Source organism: Belonocnema kinseyi, chromosome 3 (assembly GCF_010883055.1).
Source record: "Belonocnema kinseyi isolate 2016_QV_RU_SX_M_011 chromosome 3, B_treatae_v1, whole genome shotgun sequence".
Lineage (NCBI taxonomy): Eukaryota > Metazoa > Arthropoda > Insecta > Hymenoptera > Cynipidae > Belonocnema > Belonocnema kinseyi.
The window spans coordinates 134,405,496-134,425,689 of record NC_046659.1 but is presented as its reverse complement, the minus strand read 5'-3'; positions in this window follow the sequence as shown (position 1 = coordinate 134,425,689).

Sequence of the window (20,194 nt, the reverse complement as noted above, 5' to 3'; positions counted from 1 at the left end):
AAAATTAAAAATATTTTGTTGGTTTCAAAATGACATAAATTTTTTTATGAAATTAGTTTCTACTGCTAAACAATAATAAAAAATTAGACATTAAATCAATTAAAAATCAGATGTTGGTTTTTAGAGTGTATATAAATTAAATTTTTGTTAAACAACTCCTGTTGTTTCATTGAGCCCCTAGAACAAAAACTGCGTTTTTTTACTTTTTGCAGTTTTTTAAATTACATTGTAACTTTTATATGAAAAATCTCTTGAAAACTAGAAATTTCGAGGATTTTGGTAAATAGAGACAGAATAGAAAAAATTTTTTGAAAAAACTTTTATTGTTTTAAAGCGTCCTACAAAAAGGACGTCTTTTGTAATATCTAGCATCTTTTGCTAGGAAAATTTGAAAAATGATTTTAAGAAAAAAATCCCGTATACAACTTGTTTACTTTCGTTCGGTAATAAAGACATTTTTTAAGTTTTATGCACACCAAATTATTCTAATGGCAAGAAGTTTTTTTTTCTCTGAAAATTGAGTTTTTTTTTATTTCTCGCCAATGGTCTAAAGTATGAGAGATTATAATTATTCAAAAACATTTACAAAAAATGTCTGCAAATTTAACAAAAAAATGTCAAACAATAAAAATATAAGGTTTTTGTAAAAAAAGGTTCCCTATATTTTCAATCAAATCGTAGTTATTTTTTTCATTTTTAGCTATTTTCTGCAATTTGCAAGAATTACATTTCAAAAGTTTTCAATTCTTAAAAAATAGCGTTGCAAATTATTAAATTTTCAAAACTCATAATTCAAAAGCATATTATTACCAACTCCTTTTTACTCTAATACTTCAATTGTGAATATTTATATTTTAAGATTCTTAAATTCAAAAATCTTCGAAAATTTTTCTTTTTTAGCAATTTCATATTGTTGATTATCTTATAAAGTATGCAATTTTATTCCGAGAATTATCTGTTGTCAAACTCCATAAAATTGTAAAATTCCGGCATTTTTAATTTTGGAATTTGGCAATTTTATATTTTAAATTATTTTTCAGAATTTTTGAGTCATTATAAAACACTGTAAAATAAAATAAAATTTTTTAATCCTCTAGATTTTTTGACGTATCTCAAGTATACAAATTCATTACTAAATTTATTTTAAATCATAGAAAAATCTGAAAGATTTAAGAACATTTGGTTTTGCAGGATTTAAAACACAATTTTCATAAAGAATTTAAATAAATTAAAAATAATAAAAGGTTTAACAATGTCAAAAGGATAAAACAATTCATTCACTTTTATAAGGACATTGTTTGAGTTAAATTTTTTGGAAAAATAAACTTTACGAGAAAGTTGAAAAAGATTTTAAAACATTTTTTAAAAATGTCCTTGAATTTGGAGAAAATAGAAGATTTTAAAAACAAGTATTTCAATTGGGTAGGATTAAAAAATAAAAAATAAATCAATATATTTAGGAAATATTTTGAAAATTTGAAGAAATTAATAAAAATTTCAAACTATAAAAGATTTTAAAAATATAGATTTTTAAACAAAATTTTGAATCATAAGTTTAAAAGCTTTAAAAGAATTCTGGAAGGTTTCATGTAAATAAACATAAATTCTTTCAATTTCTGTTAAAATTTGGAAGATTTCAAGGAAATTGTGGTTACATTTAGAGCCATTTTTTAGAATCTTAAGAAAAATTCCAGTGAACTAAGACTATACTTAGCGATTTAAGAGCTTTTGAATAGATTAATAATATTTTAAAACTTTCTTTAAAAATGGCGCGAAATTCTCTTAATATTTTGTAAAATCCCGTAAAATAAAATAAAATTGTTTAATCTTCTATATTTTTCTGACATATCTCAAATATACATAATCATGAATAATTTATGTAAATTTCTAGGAAAGTTTGTAAGATTGTATGGTAATTTTCTTAGATTTCGAATGATTTTTCAAAATTTCAAGAAAAATTCAAGTCGACTAGAAATGTTTTCAAGAACTTAAAAGGTTTTGAATAGATTTAAAATATTTAAAAACTTGAAAACTTTTACGAAAATTGATCAAACCCTTTTTAATTTTACCAAGTTCCATAAGTCCTAAATATTGTTTAAAAAGACTCAATTTTTTCCTAATATTTCATGAAATCCTGCAAAATAGAAAAAATTGGTTTGAATTTCTAAATTTTTCTAAAACATCTGAAATATTTAAAACTCTTTTAAAATCTTTTTAAATTTTCTAGGAAACTTTGGAATATTCTGAGGCCATTTTTTACACTTTGAATGATTTAAAACATTTTAAGAGAAATTCGAGTCAGCTAAAAATATTTTCAGGAATTTTAGATGATTTGAAATATTTTAAATATTTTAACATTTGTGCAATATTAAAAAATATTTTATAATTTTCTCAATCATATTATAAAACTTATATTTATAAAAGCCTATAAAGGAACAAACAATACCTTGAGTGGAATTTTTTCGCCCGAGTGTCAAAGTTGCAGTACGAGTTGGAGTCGAGGCGTAGCCGAGGCAAAGAACGAGTACACCAATTTACACGAGGCAAAGTGCCACTTAGGAGCCGTGTGTCACATACCATTTTTTATCAGACCAGTTGATGGTAAATAAGAATAGGTTGCACCGAGTCCTCATATAAAAATCTAGGAGGATCCAATCTTATTAAATTAAATTCCCAGGATGCAGAAAGAGTACCGCGAATTAAACGAGGCAAAGTACCACTTAGAGGCCGAGTCTCACTGACTAATTTTTATCGCATAATTCGATCGTAAGTGCAAATAGACTGCACAAAGTCCTAATCTAAAACCCGAGAGGAAAACCAATCTAAACCAATCCAATCAAATCCAATTAAATTCCCGAGAAGAAGGACACATACTGCAATTTACGCGAGGCAAAGTGCCACTTAGGGGTCGGGTGCAACAAAGCCGATCCACTTTCAACTAAGTAGTTGAGTTTCAAACCAAAAAAGATATTTCGGTCGCTATTCACGATTAGCGAAACTCTTGCATTTTTGACGCAAAGCGCTAACATAACCTAAAACTGTTAAAAAAGCACAAATCTTTATGAAAACTTTCGATTAAAAATTATATTTTGCGGGTCAGAAAACTAACACAAACTAAAATTTTGAGAAATGTCATGAATTAGTTAAAACTTTTATTTCATTCTATAATTTTTTTCAAGTACTACTACTTTCTATCAGAAAGGACTAAAACGAAACATTTTAATATGGACCATAATTTTTTAAGTGATTTGTTTGAATTCAGACGTGCAAAAAAGAAAGATCTTCTCGTAATTTTTGCTAATTAAACATGGTGCCTCATCACTATTTTCAAAAAGTTCCATAATTTTTACAGATTTAAACAAATTATGAAATACATTTTCGGAAATGAAAATTTAATAATTTAGTAGAAAATACCACTATTTGGTAGAAAATTCACTTGTTTTGTTGAACATTTGAATTTCTGGATAGTGCATACGTACATTGGGATTTAAAAAAAATGATAAATGAACTTTTCTGTCAATGATTTCAATTTTCGTATTGAAAATTCAAATTTCTTCTTAAAAAATCGTATTTTTAGCTAGAAAAATTAAGTGTATAATTGAAAATTCAACTATTTCGTTAAAAATTAAATTTTTAGTTAAAACTTCATTTTTTTGTTTAAAATTCAACTTTATTATAAAAAGTTTGCTTTTTTTGTTGTTTAAAAACTGAAAAATTGGATATAATTTTTATTCACCTTTACAGAAAAATCTGTTTTGTTTGACAGTTCAATTTTTCTTTTGAAAAGACCTCTTCTCTGATCAAAAATTTATCTTTCTAGTTTGAAAATTAACTTTTTTGTTGACAATTCAAGTTTTTTATGAAATTCTTTTTCTTCAGCTTGCAAATTCAACATTTTCGTTAAAGAATTATCTTTCTTGGTCAAAAATTATACTGTTTTATTGAATATTGTTTTCATTTGTACAGCAAATATTTTTTGTTTTTGGAAATACAGTTTTTTTTGTACAGGTCATCTTTCGTTGAAAATGAACCTTTTTGTTATAAATTTAACTTGTCGAGTTGAAAATAAAACTCTATTCTAAAAAAATCGTTTTAGTTGCTTAAAAAATAAAAAAGATCAGCTGCTTGGATGAACATTCAGCTTTTTGTTTCAAACTTAAATTATTTTGGTAAAAATTAAATTTATGTTAAAAATTTTTTTCTGGATTAAAGTCAACCTTTTCGTGGAAATTTACACTTTTTGGCTTGGTAGTTCAAAATTTTGGCAGATTTTTGTCTTTATTTTGCGAAAAGTCTTTCTTGATTAACAATTGAGCAATTATAGAAAATTTCCCTTTTTGGTTTGCAAATTAAAAATACAACTTAATTTTTTTGTTTAAAACTTGAGTGTTAAAAATACTACTTTTGAAATTTGTATAAAATTCGTGTGTTGACAATTAAACTGTGGAATTTCGTAGCTTTGTCTCTGGTAAATTTAAATTTTTAATTTTAACGGAATATATGAATTTTTACACTATTTTATAGAAAAATTTTATATTTGAAAATATACATTTTTTACAAAGAATGGAATAGTTGAATTTTCAGATGGAAAAAATAGTTTTCAACAAAATGTTTTTTTTTTCAACAAAAGAGATGAATATCGCACTAAAATAATAAAGTTTCAACGAATCAAGAATTATTTTTAGTTAAAAAAATGAATTTTAAATTAAAAAAAAGATTTTACAACGAATGAGATGAATTTTTAACCTTATTGATTAATCTGAAACAAAACCAAAAATTTGTAACAAAAAAGTTCAACAATAAGTTGTAAAATTCGTTAATTTTTAGCTGCCGATTCTTCGAAAAAAAATATTACCATCCTCTAATTATTATAATATAAACTGCTTATCCTTAAAAACATAATAATAAATTTGAATTTTAAAATATGAAATAAAAGGATTAGATATAATTATTCATATTATTCAATAATTCCATTATTATAAAAATTTGCGATAATACATACAAAAATGTACATTATACAAAAATTTTATATTTGAAAAAATCATTAAAACCAATGCTTATTCATATAATTAATTTTAAATAGTGATTGTAAATTAAGGAATTTTAAAGGAATGCTTAAAATGGTATACTTTTAATGCATTGTCAGCTAGAAACTATTGAATTTTACAACATACTATTGAAATACTTCGTTAAAAATTTATTTTTTAAAAATATTTATCATTTTATTTGAAACTTCACCTCTTTGGTAGAAGTCTTTTTTTTATTTTAAATTAATTTTCTTAATTCAAACAAATTATTTTTTGATTGAACCTTTATCATTTTAGTGTGATATTTATCTCTTTGTTAAAAAAATTAATTATTTTGTTGAATACTAATTTTTCAATCTGAAAATTCAGCTATTGAATTTTTGTTTGAAAATTTATATTTTCAAGTATAAAATTCTGCTAGGTAATTGGGTAAAAATTAATTTATTCTGTTAGAATTCCAAATTTAAATTTTCCGGTAACGAATTTTAAACCAAATTCCCCAGTTCAATTAACAACACTCGAATTTTTTACAAATTTTAACTGTGAAATTTTTAACAGTGGATTGTCGCTTTTTCAACTATACTACAAAAAAATTGATAATAAATTATTTTCATATTGCACATTGTAAAATTAAAACATTTTTATATTTGTTATTTTATTATATGATATTTAATATATGATTAATTAATATAATTTAAAATTAATTGAAATTAACCATTTTTTTGTTTTCATGAATGTTTGCTTTCATGCAGATGTCAAAATTAAAGAAATTTAAATTAGAATAAAATCCAAATTAAAAATATTAATTAATGTCCTATAATAAAATTGATGCAAACTCTTGTTAAAAAAACACGAATCCAACGGCCAAATTTTGGACCACGATGAAGAAACAAAAAAAACTCATATTGTATTCTGAAAAATTAAAAAAAATTCTCGGAAAAAAATAAAAAAGAGGAAAGAAAAATGAGAAGGCAACCAACCACATCCCCTTTTTCTTTTTTTCTTTCTTCCCGCCTCTTTATTTTGATTACTATCAAATTACAATAAAAGAACATTGCAAATGAAAATGAAAAATAAAGGATAATCGATTGTAAACGTAATATAAATATCTGTCACAATTAAATGAGAAATACAGAAAGTAAAAGAATATAATAAATTTCTTTAATTTTTATTTTGAATGTTTTTTTATTTTAGTTTGATAGTATTAAAAATAAAGTGGATGAAAGAAAGAAAAAGGAAGGAAGGGGATGGGGTTCGCTGCGTCATAATTTTTCTTTCCTCTTTTTTATTTTTGTTCGAAACTTATTTCTCTCTTTAATTTTTCGGATTACAATAGAAGTTTTTATTTGTTTTTTCTTCGTGGTTCAAATTTGGTCGTTAAATTTTTTGTTCGTTACGAATAGTTTGCATTATTATGCAGATTTACAATTTCTGCATCATAATTACAATATTAACATAAACCTCTAGTTGGACATTACGAATTTCAATACTGATATTCGATATGGTTGACGTTGGAAATGCTTCGTCGAAGGGTGAGGCTGAAAATCGTTGGTAATTTGACGAAATTCTGAGCCAATCAAAGTAGGGGCTGGTTTCTCCTGGCATAGGGAGCTATTTCGATGGTCAATATTGTCATGCTTTAAGAAGCTTAGCACTCACGATAAAGACGAAGGTGAAAGATGAATTAACGGATTAAATGTGCAAAAGCGCGATAAGGACTTTATGATCCCATCAATTATTTTCCAAAGGAAAAAAGTGTTGTTTGTTTCATCACCGATAAATAAAATAAACAAGATGCCTTGTTGCTAAATCGGTCGTATCGAAAAGTAAACATTCACGGCCGTCTGATCCTTCTCCAGCAAGAATGCACAATATTGCGCAATATCCGTGTGTGAGTACTCGCGCACTGCGTCTTTCAACTAAGCTTCTGGTATTTTTCACGTAAGAGCGGTAGCCGCCTCCTGTCGCGCGGGCTAAAAAACTGCAGGGAGGAGCAGTTCAAGGGATTACTAAACCGAGGTTCGCTAAACCGAGAGTCGTGTGTAAAAATAAAAATCACCCATTGGAAGATCCACATACTACATAACGCTATTTCTAGTTCTTTTTTATTTATTTTGATGCAGTCGAAAATACCTAGAAAACTTTAATTAAATATCTAAAAAAGATGGACAATAGTAATGCAAATTTTTAAAAAATATTGAATTTGTTATTAACAAATAAGTGAATAGAAAAGTGGTTTCGCGGGGATTGGTGGCGACTTGTCACTTAATTTATACTAAATTGGGATTATTTATGGAAAAAATGAGTTTTTTAGTTGAATTAATAAAAGTTAATATTAATTTGTTGTTTCAGAAGCAATTTTTATAATCAAATATCCATATCAGGCATTAATTGTCAATAAATAACTTCTATATTTTTAAGAACATTTTAAATATAGTGAACAATTTATTTTTGTTAAAAAATGGTTTTAACTGATTTTCATCATTTTATGTATTCAGAAGTAAAATGCTGTTTTTTTAACGCAATTAACAGCCACTTACTCAGCAATGATTTTTTGCGATGAATCGATAACATGTGATTATTGGAATTTGTTTTTTTTTTTTCGTAAGTAGTCAACTGTTAATAACAATTTTTTCAATTTTTTAAATATTACGATAAACATCCACTCCTTTTATTTTGATCAAAAATGTTAATTATGCGATACAAATGTTAATAATAACGGTAATAGCGATTAAAATAGTGAAGCTTTATCGAACTATCAAGGAAAGTTAAAAAAAAATTTATTAACAGTTGGTTACACACAAAGAAATAAGATTAAATTCTGAAAAACCGCAAAAAATTCAAACTTACTTATTTACAGTTAATTGCATCGAAAAGATAAAGTTTGTACCTTCAAAAATAGCCAAATAGTGCATTTGTTAATTAAGATAGTTTAAACAATGATAAACTTTTGTTCGTTGACTAAATATGATACTTAGATCTTGTTTCCAAATATCGATTCCATAGAAAACACTATTTTTCATTCAAAATACCTGGCATGGATATTTGTTTAAGAAATTCCCTTTAAAATCACAAATTATTTATAATAATCCATTAATTTAACTAAAAACCTCTTTTTTCAATAAATTGTTCAAATATAGTGCGAGAATCAAGTGGCGTATCGTCGCCAATCCTCCCAAACCCATTTTCATTCACTTATTTGTTTATAACAAATTCAATAAATTGTTCAATATATGCATTTCTATTGTATAATTTTTGTTATATTTTTACTTTTGTGACATTTTTTGTACTACGAGACATTATTTATGCACAGCCTTTCAAGTAATATATTTTTTTTTATAGTACGCTTCTTTGAATAAATGCAACTTTTTACCTTCCTTTATGAAGGTTAAGCATTTATTTGTTTAAAAATTTGAAATGCGATAAAAAATTAATTTTCGCAAAAAATTTCCCATTTTGATCTTTGTCAAAATAATCATTCCATTGTTCAAAGTTTTTTACGATTACTTAGGAATTCATAAATTTATAAATTCAGAAATTTTTTAGGGGAAAGTCTATCTAGATATGGCTATGAATAAATGTATAACTTTTTTTTTTTAAATTGTCAAATAAAATAATTTTAAAATAGGCGAAATCAATGCTATTAAAACTTTCAAATGACTGTTACTCTCATAATTAATTTTTTTCAACAGCAGTTTTTAGAAAGCATTATCAAAAATATGAGACTTGAATTTATAAAAATTAAGAAATTTGAAGATTTGAAAATACTCTGAAAATTTGCATCTTTAGAATGTTTGAGAAATGTTCAAACAAGACGGATGATTTTAAATATTACAAAAGGAAATTTTGAAGCATTTCACGTCTGCTTAGAGGTATCAAGATAGTGAAAAAAAAATTTGGGAATATTTGTAGAAAATTTTTTTATTATTCTTTACTTCGAAAAGTGTTTTAAAGAATACTAAAAAAATATAAACTTAAAAAAATTGTTAGAAAATAATTTTTTAATTTAATAAATAAATTAATTAATTTAAACAGTAAAAAAATAATTTGTTTTGTTTTCCATAATGCAAAAAAAAATTAGTAACAATCTGATTAATTTAAAATGGTAGTTACAGGATTTGAATGTTTAAAAAAACATGTAAAATCCGATTTAACAAGACATGGTTTTTAAGAAATTTTAATATTTCAAGGAATTTTTAAAGGTATAAAAAAAACTTTATTAAGGTTCCTAAGAAAATTGATTGATTTTTTATGTTTTCAAATAATTTTTTGAAGATCGGAAAGATTTTTCTCTATTTAAGGACGTATTTGCGTTCAGCCAATTTATCAAAAATTCGTCACTTTTGGATAAGCTGAATTGATTTTTATTTGAAATGAAAATATTTTTAGTTTAAAATATTAATTTTGCAATAAATTTATCGTTAAGATTTAATTTTTAGAATTTTCTCAATAGTCTTAGGCAAATAATATTTGAATAAAGTTAGAAAAATTAAATGAATAAATTTTAAAAATTCGACAAAAAATATATTTTATGTAACTCTATCTATATAAACTTCAAATATCTATTTATTTAAACAATGATTACATGATAAGAAATTAACGCACGCCACGAATCTCGTATTTTTACCTTCGTAGAAATTTCCATTCCACGTGCTAAATTTTTTTTTATTTATTACTTCGCTATGATACAATATTTATTCGCGTTCCTATTTGAATATGTAACTATTCTATTTTTTAGTAAAAATTGATAACTTAAATGGAAAATTGATATATTCTAGTGGAAAATCATAGTTGAAAATCATAGTTGAAATTTTAACGCATGCGTCGTAGATTTATTTTCGGTTGAAAATTTATACTTTTGGATTGAAAATTCAAATGTTTTATACAAAAAATTTTTTTTGCGTTTTAAAAAGTGACTTTTCAGGCACAAAATTCAAAATTGCTTGTTTAAAAGTTAATCTTTTGTGGTTTAAAAATCAACTATCTTTTTTAAAATTAAGATATTCAGAATTGAAATTAAAATGTTTAAATTAAAAATGTAAATATTCTATTTTCTCAAAAACAGTCATAGTTTTAAATTTAACTATTTGTTTGAATCTAGTTAAAAATGCATCCTCTTTAGTACAATAAGCAACTACTTATTTTTAAATTATTCTTAGGAAAAAATGTATTAAAAATTAATCTATTTAGTTCAAAATGAAACTATTTTTCTAAATAATCATTTTTTGTTTGGTGTGTCATACATTTTGTTAGATAAAACTGTAACTATATCCTTTTAGGTTGAAAATTCATATTTTAAATAAAAAAATTATCTTGTCGATTTATAAATTCTTGTATTTTGATGAAAATTATTATTTTCTGGTAAAAAATTAATTTTATTGGTTGAAACTTAATTTTCGCTGATCAAAAATGCAACTGCTGGATTGGAAATTAAACTGTTCCTTTTTTAAACATTCTACTATTTTAATTATAAAATTACTTTCTTTTTGAAAATGAATATTCTTGGACTAAATATTTAACTATTTTGAACAAAAATGTTTACTTTTGTTTGTTAAAAAGCGAGTTTTTAAACCGAAAAGTTAACTTTCATTTTTTGTTAAAACTTGATATTTTAAATTGAAATTTTATATTTTTTATTGGAAATTACTACTACTACTGTGTTGAACATTCAAGTATTTTTTTGAAAATTATACTATTTTCATAAATAAAGTAATCAACAGACATTCAACTGGATTATTTAAGATTGTTTTTTTTCATACGGAGATTAACTGTTTTAAAGTAAAAAATTTAAGTCTTTATGATTGAAATATAAAAAAATACATTTTTCTTCGTAAATGCATCTTTTTGGTTTAAAATAAACATTTGATTGGTTAATTTAAATTAACAACTATTTCACCCACCGTCATCCTTGAAATCGGGGCTATAAAAGAGTTTCACTATATTTAATCTTTACTTAATTTTTGACTGAAAATCCACATTTTCGAGCGGAAAAATCTTTCTGTAAAAGCTTTGTGTAAAATTCGTCTATTTGACTCGAAAATTAAACATTTAGTTGAAGCTTATTGTATTTACTTAAAAATTGCTCTATTTGATAAAAAATTATTCATTTTGCTTAAAAAATAAACTTTTAGTTTGAAAAGTCAAGTATTCGGTTAAATGTTATACTATTTTTTCGAAAATGCAACGGTTTTTAAAAAATATTTTTCATTTTAATAAAAAACGTTAAAGTTCTATTCAAAATTGAATAACTATTTTGCCAAGAATCCATTTTTCTTTTTTTAGAGAATCAACTTTCTTACCTAAAATCGCAACTATGATTCGTGTATGTTTTTGAAATTGGTCCTTTAAGAGAAAAATCTAAAAATCTAAAAATAAAGGTATAAAAATTATTATTTCCCTCTGAAAAATAAAACTGAATTGTGGAACAATTTTTTATATTGCAACTGATTGACCTCTTTTTTTTAAAATGACGTTTCTAAATTAAAAGATTGACTATTTAATTTCTAGTTAAAAAATGAATCTTCTTAAGTTTCAAATTAACCCATTTGCTTTAAAGTAATGTATGTAGTGAAAATTCATCTATTTTTATTAAAAATTAATCTTCTTGCTGAACCTTATGTTTGAACTTTGAAGTATTTCCTTAATAATGCAATAACTATTTTTCTAAAAATTCATTTTTTTGTTGTTGGCAATCAACTTTCTTACCTAAAAATGTAACTATAATTCGTGTAATTTTTTGAAATTTGTCTTTTACGATCAAAATAATGTCCTTGCTTAATGTTCAACTTTTTTGGTTGAAAATTAAACTTTTTTGTTCAAAAATTAAACTATTGTGATGACAATTAAAGTATTTATTCGTGATTTAATTTTTTGTCTTAAAATTATTATTTTCAGCTTGAAAATTTGACTAGATTATAAAAAATTCGTCTTTTTGCCTCAGAAATTTAACAATTAAGTCAAAGATTTATATATTTGGTAAAAATCTTAAAAAATTAAAAATTCTTTTATAAAAAGTATCAGCTCAATAAAAACTTCATCTGTATTACACAAAATCAAACAAATATTTTTTTAAAAATTCATTTTTCTTTTTAGGTTGGGAATCAAGTTTCTTACTTAAAAATGTAACTCTAATTCCTGTATTTTTTTAAATTCTTTTTTTCAAAAAAAAAACTTCTTGGTTGAAATTTTTTTTTCTGTGTTAAAAATGTAACTGCTTCGTTGAAAATTAAACTTTTTCGGTTAAAATTTAACTCTTTTTTAGAAAATTAAACTATACGGTCGTAATTTAACTTGTTTTCTAAAAATTATTATTTTTGGGTGGAAAATGTAACAGGTTTGTAAAAAATTCGTCTTTTTAGCTCCAAGATTAAAAAATTTGGCAGAAGGTTAAAATATTTGATTAAAAATTTGTTTTTTTGTTTTACAGTCTTAACTGGCTGAAATTTATATATATTTTTTTTATCAAAAAGTACAGTTCTAAAATGAAAACTTGACTATTTCATATGGGGCTAAAAACTTGATTTTTTTCCGTTTTAAATTCAACTGTTTTATTTTAAATTAATGTATTCAGTTGAAAAATTCTTCTATTTTGGTAAAAATGATTTAAGATTGATCATTTTGATTGAAAATTCATGTCTGGTCCAAATTTGCTATTTTTCTAAAAATTCTTTTTTTTTTTGGTTGAGGATTCGAATTTATTTTTGAAAATTAATCTGTTTGCTCGTGAATGCACTTTTTGGTTTGGAATTTATATATCCGGATTGAGAATTCAAATATTTTTTTTTTAGAAAAATCGTCTTCATTGCTGGAAAATTCGAAAATTTCGTTTTCTCAATAATAATTAATTTGTGGTATTAAAAATTAAATTATCACATTTTTTATAAGAAATTGGGCTTTTCTGTTGAAACTATTTTTAATTTACAATAAAAAACTTTTTTGTTAAAATATTTTTTTGTTTTTCAAATTGATCTTTTTAGGTTTAAAATGGTCTTTCTCTTTGTTGACAATTAATATCCTTCGTCAAAATTGTAATTCCCCATAAAAAAATCTAGTTTATATTCATTTTTATAAATGTTAAATTTATTATCATGGACAAATACGTCGATACCAAAAAATAAAATCAATCCCAGAACCAAAACTTTAAGAACTAATGAAATCCGAGATTTCTTCAGCAAGGAATGCTTTCAGAATCTCGAGAACTTCGATTCGACACGACACTAAATTTCCCAATCCAAGTTTAATTAGAAGATTGATTACGAACAGCAAAACTCTCTGTGAATTTCCAACGAAAATTTTCCGAGCAGGATTGAAAATTCGAAAATTTGCAATCTGGCTGAACGTAGAGTGGCTGGCCCGTTATTCATTAACGTAAACAAACATTTTCCTAATTGAGCTATTCGAATTTTTAAAATTTCTAATTATTAGTTTTATTAGCTGTCAGGATTGACGTCAATCAGAAAAGTAACGAAATTACTCTCAATAATTCTAGTTTAAATTAATTTTTTCAAAGTAAAATTCTTTTTGATAAAGATATAATTATTAATACATAAACTTTTGTAGTTTGATTTTGTAGATTTACAAACATTTAAGAAAATTACTTCCATCGGATTAAAATTAGTCTTTTATTGACATTTTGATAGGAATCTAATTCTGAAAAGATAGATATTTTTGTGTGTTTTTGTGTATTTACAAAAGTTGAAGATTGAATTTCTTTTCTATAATTAAACGGTTTAAAAATTAAAAATAGATAAAAAATTTTTTAATAAAAAATAGATCTTGTTTGTGTAATTTTGTGCATTAACAGAAGTTTAAGATTGAATTACTTTTCTATTTTTAAACAATTTAAAAATTAAAAATAATACACCTATAACAATGTTAGTCCTTGCAAAATCCTTTAAATAATTTGATTAGGTTCCTTAAATATTTATATTGTGTATAAAAAACTAAAATTCTATTTAATTTAAATTATTTCGTAATTTTATTGGGACGACTGAAAAATCCCGAAAAATAAAATTCCCGAATTAGAAAATTCTCGATTAATCGAATTCGCGCATAATAAAACTGCCGAAAAATAAAAATACCGATTTGGAAAATTCCCAAATAATAAAATACACGAATAATAAAATTACCGAAAAATAGAAATAACAAATTGGAAAATTGCCGAAAAATAAAATTCACCAATAATAAAAGTGCCGAAAAATAAAAATACCGCAATGGGTAAATTCCCGAATAATAAAATTTTCCAATAGTAAAATTTCTGAATTATATAATTCCCGAATTGCGAAATTCCCGAATAATAAAATTCTCGCCAGTTTATGATATTACCGAATTGGAAAATTCCCGAATATTGAAATTCCCGACAGTTTATAATATTACAGAATCGGAAAATTCCCGAATAATAAAATTCGCGACAGAAAATTGCCGATTCATATAATATCCGAATTGGAAAATTCCCGAAATTTAACAATTAGAATTTTTTATAAACATATTTTATTGATTACAAATACAAAAATAAGACATTCGTTTCAAAAATTATTTTTAACATTTAAAATTTCGAAACTTATTTCTTGAATTTAAAATAGCAATAATTTAAAATGAAATATTTCTATGTAACGCATGTTTTCTTTAATGTTCATAGTATTTGAAAAAAATTTTTCAAAATGTGAGTCATTATTTTTTCTTTCAATGTAGAATTAAATTTTTGTATCGCCTTCCTTATTTTTGAAAACGTGCGCTTGGAACAAATCTTCGTTAAATTTTCTACGTACCTTGTAACGTTTTTCAAACAGACTTGAAATATAAATTTATATATGTATATTAATTTTAAATTTTATTTTTGCGAACGCTTTTTGTATTTTTTCCAATACTGCGAACATTGAAAACACATGCGTTATCTAGAAATATTTTATTTTAAATTATTGCTATTTTTAATTCAAAAAATAAGCTTCGAAATTTTAAATGTTAAAAATAATTTTTGAAACTAATATCTTATTATTGTATTTGTATCCAATAAAATATATTTATAAAAAATTGTAATTGTGAAAATTCGGGCATTTTATTACTCGGGAATTTTCCAATTAGGTAATATTATAAACTGTCGTAAATTTTATTATTCGGGAATACTCCAATTCGGGAATTTTATATTTCTGAAATTTTAGTATTCGAGAATTTTATTATTCGGGAATTTTTCAATTCAGTATTTTTATTTTTCGGCAATTTTATTAATGGCGAATTTTATTTTTCGGAAATTTTACAATTCGGTATTTTTACTTTTCGGTAATTTTATTATTCGTGTATTTTATTATTTAGGAATTTTCCAAATCGGTATTTTTATTTTTCGGCAATTTTATTATTCGCGAATTTGATTATTCGGGAAATTTACTGTGTTGGGAATTTTGTTTTTCGGGATTTTTCAGTCGTGCCATTTTAATCTATAATTTATAAGAATTATCTATAATGTTTCTGAAGACCCTGTTTTAAAATAAATTCAATAAATTAAAAGTTTTCTGCATTTTAATTTCATCAGATATTTTAAACCAATTAACAATCAAATTTATTATTAAGATTGTTTCATTGAGATGCTAATTAAAAGTTAGATTGTTTTTTTTGCTACTACAATCAATTGTTTTAATTATTTGTTTAAAACAAAGATCTTCCCTTTTAGTTCCGCTGGGAGCAAAAGGAGAAGATCTCTTTTCAGAAAAAGAAACAATTCACATTTTCTTAATTCATTATTTCATCTAGTCTCTAAAGACGTTAAAAATCTTTTATTCTCTGATGATAATAAAGATTCCTTGAAAAATGTAATCAGTCATCAAAAATATTGTAGATAAGACTGTTAATGGTGCTGTCAATTTCTGAATAATTATTTTTAAATTTAATTTTACTTCTTAAATAATATTAGCATAACATAAAAATATTCCCTATTAGTTTACTATTAAAATTGAACTGAAAAGGATGATTAAAAGACCTTGAAACTTGTTGAATTAATTAACCTAATAAAAAAATTAATACATTTTAGAAAAAAATAAGATTATAAATTACTTCAGAGGCTATAAAAATAAGCATTTGCATCTGTAATTATATTACTTTGATAAATGAGTGAACTCCCGGATATTCGAAATAAATCTTCACGATTTATGAGAGCACTTTGTTTAAGATTTTCTGATTATAAAACTTTCGACATTAAAGAACCAGTTCATAATGGTGTAAATTTGGCATGTGGAAAATTGTCTAGAATTAAAAATTATTTTAAAAAATGCAGCACTTCCGACATATATTATTTTTCACAATATTTGTTTATTAATATATTGTTATTTTCACTAATTTTCCACAAAAAAAAGAAAATCCCTCTTTTTCGCTATAAGATTTAGCAAATTACTAGCTTCAGTAATTAAAAAAAAATCAGTTTATAAAATTTAGGTAATAGACATTCTCGATATACTTTTTGAGAATGTGAAAATTTGCAATTTCTAAAATTTGAGAATTTTTTAGTTTTCGATAAATTTTTATCTCACCAATTTGAAAGGTAGAGAATTTTCTGTTCACTGGAATTGAATAATTAAGGGAATTCGAAAATTTTGAATTTAATTTTTCGGCAATACGGTCATTTTCGGTTTGAATTTGAAAAAATAAACATTTGCGTTAGTCTTGCTTTCTTTTTGCAATTTATTATTTAACAGCTTTCCAAATTTGGGAATTTTCTTTTTTCACGAAGGTGAAAATTAGGCAATTTACTATATTTGGAAATGTAAAAATTCCGCATTTGAATGTTTTCGAGAATTTACTATTTTTTGAAATTAGATTATCTACGAATATGAAATTTCGAGAATTTACTATTTACGGGAATTTAATAACAAAAGGAATTTATAAATATAAAAATTCAATATTTCCGTAATTTGAAAAATAAGTCACTTATAAATAAATTAAGAGTATCAATTCCCTTTACTTATAAGCTTATTTATCTCGGCGAAATAACTATATTTTTTATTTACATTTTTGTCGTATCAATATGTATAAAAATGTAATATTTATTTTCGGTTGTTTTGCACAAATTTTCCGGAAATTTATGTGATTTTTTGAAAATTCTTTTTTTTCAGAAGAGTAATATTATTGCTGAAAATTCATACAATTTGTTTAAAAATGTATGAATTATTTTTATTTGAAATTGATATTTTTGGATTAAAAATTCAACTGTGTAACTCATTATTATCGAAAATTTGGGTTTTAAATTTTTATAAGCTTAAAATTCAAGGAATAAAATTTTCTGACAGTTATATTTTTTCAGGAATTTACTGTTATGGAGAATTTGAAAATTCCGTTTCTACAATTTCGGTAATTTTTAATTCAAGGAATAAAGATGCTTAGTAGTTTTCATTATTTTGAGGAAAATTTACTATTTTCCGGACTTTAAAAATTCGGGCAATTGCTATTTTCATGAATGCAAAAATTCCCGAATCAATTATTTTAAAGAATTTTCTATTTTTTTTAATTTCGATCATTTAGAAATTTTAAAATCCCGATTTTAATGTTTTGATAATTTTTTCAATCTGGCAATTTTCTATTCCCAGAAATTCGCAAATCCGGGGTTTCAGATTTCGGAATTTCAAAATTTAGAGACTAAACATTCTTGGTATTCTTCTGTTCTTTAAGAAATGGACTATTTTCGGTATTTTGAAAATTCGGAAAATATGAAAAGCTCGGAAATTAAAAATTTCCAGAACATTTTATTTACTTAAATATAAAAATTCGGGTTTTCATCTTACCGAAATTTAAAAATTCGGCTATTCACTGTTTCGGAAATATAAAAATTCAGCAATTCACTATTTTCGGAAATCCTGATTTTAACGTCTCGGTAACTTTAAAATTCGGCGATGTACTATTTATGGAAATTCGAAAATCCGGGTTTTAGGACTTCAAAATTTTGAAGTTTAGAGAATAACATTTTCGGTAGTTTGTGGTCTTCCGGAAATGTATTTTTGGGGGGAATATACTATTCTCAGAAATTAAAAAAGGCAATTTACTATTTTTCGGGAATTCGAAAATTCGTGTTTCAGGTTTTACTAATTTCAAAATTTAGAGAATAAATATTCTCGATATTTCTCTTTTTTCTGAAATTTACTATTTTCAGTATTTTAAAAATTGGGCAAATATGAAAATATGAAATTTCCATTTGCCGGAATATAAAAATTCGGTTTTTAACATTGCCGGAATCGAAAAATTCGGCAACTTAATATTTTCGGAAATCCGAATTTTAACGTTTTGGGAATTTGAAAATTTGAAAATCCGGGATTTCGATAATTTAGAGATTTTGGTAAATTTGAAGTAGGTGTGGGAGTGCACGTCATTTTTACGTGACCTTGAAAGTTGTAATATTTACTGATTTCGAAAAACTAAAACATCCTGTTCTAAAATTTCAAAAAAAAAATAATAATTTCAGGACGATTATAATTTCGGAAATTCTATACTTTGAATTTTTTCAAGTTTTGTTAGCTTTTTCTATCAGAATATATTGATACAAATATCTTAAATCATTTATTTTTTCAACTCTAAATTCTTTATCATTCAGATACGCTTACGACAAAAATAAAAAAATATTATTTGCTACAAAGAACATTCCCCCGATTTAAAGAAACTTCTTTTAATTCAAAGAAATACTTTTTTATTCAAATAACAATTTTTCTATAATTAAAAATAATTTCATTTGTTCTGCCCTTATTTTGTTATAAATAAATAACTGAATAAACTAGGTTCAAAGAAAGATTTCTTGAACTCAAGATAAATATTTTGCTGATTAAAACAGGAAATTTTCAGAACAAGACTGAAATTTCTAAACTTTTTAATCCAGTTGCAATTCAAGTGGCGACCACGTGTTTTAATAACGTAAACAAACATTTTTCTGACTGACCCACTGGAGTTATCCCATTTTAGAGCACAAATAATAATCCAATAGAAAGTCACTTATAACTGGAACACTTTCACTTTTTCCCGAACATGTACGAGTTTCGTTGGAGGGAAGAGCGCGCGACGAGTCAAGATTCACGGTCGGGGGGTTCCGGTAAACTGAGAAGGCAGTGGAGGCGCGGGTGCGTTTAAAAAGGTTTTTCGAGTAAGCCTAAAGACACTTTTATTGGCCGTGAAAAAAAAAATGTCCACTAACGAAAGGCGAAAGAAGCCGAATAGAAAAAGAGACACCGCCCAGCTGCTTGATTCCCGGGTGTGCAACGCGAAAAACCACCCCTGTGTGGTGATTCTCTCCGACGGAAATTTGCCTTTGCGCATGGCGCGTCACCATGGTGACCCAGCACTCAGCTTCACAACCATAGGATTTCTCACTTTCCCAAAATAAAAAAAAAAAGCGTGAGAGAAAGATGTGGGTGGACGGAAGACAATTTTACTCAATTGGAATTCTGGCTTGACTGTAAAGCTGATAAGGGGGAAAGTGAAATTCGCACCAGTTTTGTAGATACTTCTGGATCGATTCTCAGGGTCAAAGTTCAAGTTCTTGAAGATATTTGACCTTGACATATTTTCGCTGCTTTCACTTTATTGTTGTGAGGAATTCGACTAGGAATTTCGAGAAAAAAAACGTGCATTGGGATTCTTAATTCCAAAGTGCCAGAAAAATTGATATGGCTTATAAACATAAAAATCTCATTAAAAGTCAGGAAATTTTTAAGGTTTAACGTCATTGAACTTGGGAGCATGGATTTTCGAAAATAATGGAAAAAATTCACTACCGTTGAAAAATTGTTAAAGTATTGTAAAATTTATACAACATAAATGTAACTAACATCTTAATCTATAACATTTTAATATATAAACCATGATTATTCAAAAATTTAAAAACTTTTTTTAATAAACAATAGATATTCTAACGATAGAATAAACATAAGAGAGTTCAAAAAATTCTTTTCTTGGATTTTTATGCACATTGCTCAGAAATTTATTCCAATCGAGAGAAAAATGAAAGATCCTGTTTGTTTTGATAATCAAGTTAAACCCTAACATTTCTTTTAAAAGCAGCCATAGAATACAAATGAAATATACTTAATAGTTATAATTATAATAATTTTTTTTTTCAAAAATTTTCTCGCAGAATATATATATATATATATCAAATAATTAACCAATCTCAAGAAAATATTCATTTAACAAATTTATTATTA